At 34.3% G+C, this 4,583-nt stretch overlaps 1 long non-coding RNA gene across 1 annotated transcript; it reads right to left on the bottom strand.

The window, feature by feature from the left end:
* On the bottom strand, nt 1-3,128 carry LOC132605532 (uncharacterized). The gene is made up of 6 exons (XR_009569209.1): nt 2,882-3,128; nt 1,585-2,752; nt 1,210-1,303; nt 666-730; nt 430-477; nt 1-335 (listed from the first exon to the last, which is right to left on the bottom strand). It is a non-coding gene; the product is annotated as an uncharacterized LOC132605532 (long non-coding RNA).
* Nucleotides 3,129-4,583: the final 1,455 nt, after the last annotated feature.

The raw sequence follows: 4,583 nt of genomic DNA on the forward strand, positions 1-4,583 counted from the left end.
GAGTAGATTTTTCCAAATGATAATCAACTTAATGAGAATAAACTTTATTAATAGGAGATACATTAACATTAAAGAAACAAAGTCCTACGTCTTCGTGTCATTAGCTATAGTACTAAACACAAGACGGAAAAACACAATCAAAGGTGAAAGTGCAAAACAATGAAGATATAACAGAGAGCTAAAGGATTTTGCATAATCGAGAATTGGAGATAATACTCGAGACATTTAGGATCAAATTGCTAAATTCTTTCTTAAGCTCTACTCCACTGATATCTTCCTCACACTTTGAAAAGGATAAGTAGTAGGAATGAGAGATTGATCCCACTATCCACGCCCTGATATGAAATTCAAAATCAGGAAGGGAACTATTAGAATAAAGAATCAACAAAAAATACTAAAGAGAGAAGGGAGAAAGTGAAGGGAAAAAACCTTTAGAGTAAAAACTTTTAGAAATTTTCTGAAAGAAGCTAACAATATCTGCAATAAGGATTTCATTTTCAATTATATTCAACGAATGCAAGTATAAATAGTAGAATTATGAGATTCTAACATAAAAGCAAAGATCATAATCCTAGCTTGGAAAGCTTCTTAATAAGAACTATAATTGTTGCGTCAAATGAAGAATATAAAAAACCGGCTACAAGATGAAAATTAAACCAACTCACAGATTGTGAATATTTGAACATCAATATTTCATTTTCCGACAGTTCTTACGTCTTTCATTGAAGACCTACAACAGAAGAAACATTCCAAAACAAAATTGTAATACACTCTAGCTTAAGTCATCTCAAAGGACATGAATTGCTAAGAAACTTAGTAACAGGGGTATCTACTTGGAATTCTTAATTGGTGCTATAAAAGTAGTCACAAAGTCATTAGGCCTCTAAATACCATAAATAGATTCTCCAGCTGTTCCAATACCAATTAGACCTCCAGCGTGAACAATAAAATCTTACGGTTAAATCAAATAAGAAAGAGTATAAGTTAAGATCCCAAGTCATCTATAATCAACAAAAGGGAATGGATAAGGGAAAAAAATCTTAATGACAGACATTATCATAATACCCTCTCAAAACAAGCTCTATGTAATCACGACAAGTTATTGGCACATACTTGTGATACATCTACTCTAAAAGTAAGAATATCATTTTGTCCCTCGTTACCCAGAAAAGCCAAAATAACTAAAACAAAAGGCAGAAGAATATATACCTATAGTTTAGTGAACCAATGGAGTTTCAAGAGTGACCGTTACAGGCCCTTGTTCTATCCTTGACCACATCTTTGTAGGCCCTCTCCAGTCAAGCTTCATGAAACGACAGCAAATTCATCGCACATGGTGATAATATATCACATTTGAAAGCACAAAATTCGCTTTTCCCTCATTACCCAAAATCAACATTACAAAAGAAATGGGTAATTTGCGGAGGTTGAAAGTTAGAATTCGCGGGAGTTTTAGCCTCCGCTAATTGCTTGAAGAGGCTAAAACTCCCACAAATTGCAACTTTCAACCTCCGCAAATTACTCATTTTTTTGTAGTGAAACTATATAACAACAAAAATAAATTCTAATAGAAGAATATAGCACCTCACGTATAATTGAACCGTCGAAAGTTTCAGGAATGACCTTTGTAGGCCCTTATTTTGCGCTCGACCACATCTCCACTACAAAACCATAAATAATTAGAATACAAAAGGAAATAGCGAATTATTCAACCAGATAATAACACAAAAGTGAAGCGTTTCACCAAAATAATTTAACAAATCTAAAAAGACTCGTTGAAATCAGAAAGCACAAGTGTATAAGATTAGCTTTGCTCATAATTTTTTAGAGAACCGAGACTTAATCGTAGAGAGCAATTGTTAGAACTTGGAAGAGGAGTTTAATGCAAAAACGATTCAACTAAGCAGATAGATTTGAACAGATAAATTGCAATCAGGAAGAATATTGAGTTGCTCGTGGAAAGAAAATTGCAAATTTACCCCTTTCTATCAATTATGTTGCCCCAGAATATGGTACTAACATGTTGAGTGAAAAAAGTAATGCCTATAGTTTTGAAAATCTTATTATGGAGATAATTACTGGACGGAATCCGCTGGATTACAGCCGACCTCCTGAAGAGGTTTGTCACATATTGTCATGCTGGATTCTTGTTTCGGGAAACCTCCTTCTGACTCTGCTTAGTGGATCAGACTCACAGATAACTCTGGTTTGTTCGCTTAAAATAATGGTTTCAAACCGGAAGGTACTCCCAAAATTCAGTTTCCCATTCCCTCAAGGTGTGGAAATTTCCAGTGGAATCTAAGTAACGTTCAATATGAAAAGGTTTCTGGCATGTATTAAAGGAGTGGATAAACAGAACAATGGTATATCCAACAACATGTATTAGAGTGTGATAAGAAGTATCCACTTGTCACTTGAAACATGATGGCGTTTTAGACCCCAAGTTGGCAGAGAAACCCTCCTCAAGAGGCCCGAAACGTGTCCTTTTGGTAGCGTTACGCTATGTCCACCCCAATTCTCAGAAGAGCACTCCTCCACATCTCCATTAAAAAACTATAAATAATTAGAATACAAAAGGAAATACCGAATTATTCAACCCAATAACAACAAATAAGTGAAGCATTTCAGCAGAATAATTTAACAAATCTAAAAATATAAGTTGAGATCAAAAATCACAAATGTGTGAGATTAGCTTTGCTCATAATTGTTGAGGAGAGATGGATACTTGATGGTACAGAGCAATAGTTAGAACCTGAAAAGAGGAGTGTCCGAAAATTATCCAGTAAGCCATTCGATCAAGCAAATTAAATAGAAAAATTTGAACAGCAAAATTGTGATAAGAAAGCTAAAATATCTATAATACAATTACCACAATACCTACCCAAAGGGGAAAAAAGAACCTGGAAATAAAGAAATCCCCCAAAGGAAAAGTTTACAGGGAAAGGCCACGTTATACCCTAAATCCAAATAATCAAGTGTGCAAACATAATCAGAATATGGGAACAGGAAAAAGACAATTCGATGGAACAGGGAAATGGAAAAGGGAAAGAAGAGGAGAAGAAGCGGTAGGTTTTGGTGAGGAACGTTTCTTTTCAGTTACATAAAATTTATTAAGGAGATGAATGTTGGTGTCGGTACTAAAACAGAGAACGGTTTTCTTTTTTGGCTGGAGGTTTTTTAAGTCGCATTTTTAAAGGAGAAAATGGCAAAAAAAAGAGGAGAAATTAGATAAATACAAATGCTGACTTGTGAGATATGCCACGTCACCGGGCTTTGTCTCTCCTTTATATATATATATATATATATATATATATATATATATATATATAGAGAGAGAGAGAGAGAGAGAGAGAGAGAGATAGATAGATAGATAGATACATAGATACATAGATAGCTAGATAGATAGCTAGATAGATTGGTCACCTGGGCTTTCACTAATAGCAACTAAAGAACTTTAAAGCAAAGTTAACTAAAGAACTTTAAAGCAAAGTTAAGTTGGGATCAAGGACATGAAATTGAGGAGCTTGTTTTCTAGTACTTCCTCTTTGCTGTTCATATTATACACCATAACTGGTTCTTAACTTTGTAATTTATTCTATATTAGTCTCTAGGTTTTGTAATGATCACATCGCTTTGCAACCAAAGTCATATGTCAATTACTATATTCAGTCAGCATTTATCCTCAAAGAAAGAGGTGTCTTGATTGCTAAGGCTGCTTCTGATATTGATAAAGTGAATTTTGATAATCCGAAGAGTGTCGAGGAAAGTGTGTCTGTTGATAACCTACCATTGGAGTCTAAGCTTCAGTTGAAGCTTGAATAGAAGATGAAAATGAAGCTGGCAAAGAACATTAGATTACGAAGGAAGAAACTTGTTAGGAAGCGTCGCTTAAGGAAGAAAGGGCAATGGGCACCTTCAAAGTTGAAGAAGAACAAGAATGTGTAGTCTTTATCTCAAATTGTTTTGCGGGATTGTAACCATAAAATCAGTTTCTTCAACTTGTTACAGAAAATTATGGATTAATTAGCTTTTATTCCAGTTTGATTTCTCAAATTTTATGGGATAGATTGGTGTTGGAGTTTGTACTTGTTTACTAGTTGATACTTGATAGAGAAGGCTCTCTTTATTCCTTTTGATGTTCATGGAAAGAATGTTTGACAACAAGAAGCGGAGCTAGAATTTTCAATTTATGATCTCAGGAGAATGATGCTAATTGACACCTTTGATAAGTAGAACATACGAATGGATAGGATTCGTATGATATTTTTCAGTAGTTCAGTTAGGCTCCCTAACATTGGCATTTCCTAATAGAAGGATTTTTCCTTATGAATGTCCTTTACTTGTGTATGTTATTGACTCAAACTAGTTCCAGCTGGGAAAAATATATGAATCGATTGAATGCAAGGATGCTCACACGATCTTTTTTTATCAATCATTCATCTAAAAATCACACATTTTCTTCGTTTAATCTGAAAAGGACAGGGATGGAGACTCTTCCAAAGAAGTTCAATAGCAAGCACCTTGAAAGTGCAATTAAAAGTGACTAAAATGGAAAACATCAATAATTAAAAACCCATGAAAAA

The sequence above is a fragment of the Lycium barbarum genome, chromosome 8, assembly GCF_019175385.1.
Source record: "Lycium barbarum isolate Lr01 chromosome 8, ASM1917538v2, whole genome shotgun sequence".
Taxonomy (NCBI): domain Eukaryota; kingdom Viridiplantae; phylum Streptophyta; class Magnoliopsida; order Solanales; family Solanaceae; genus Lycium; species Lycium barbarum.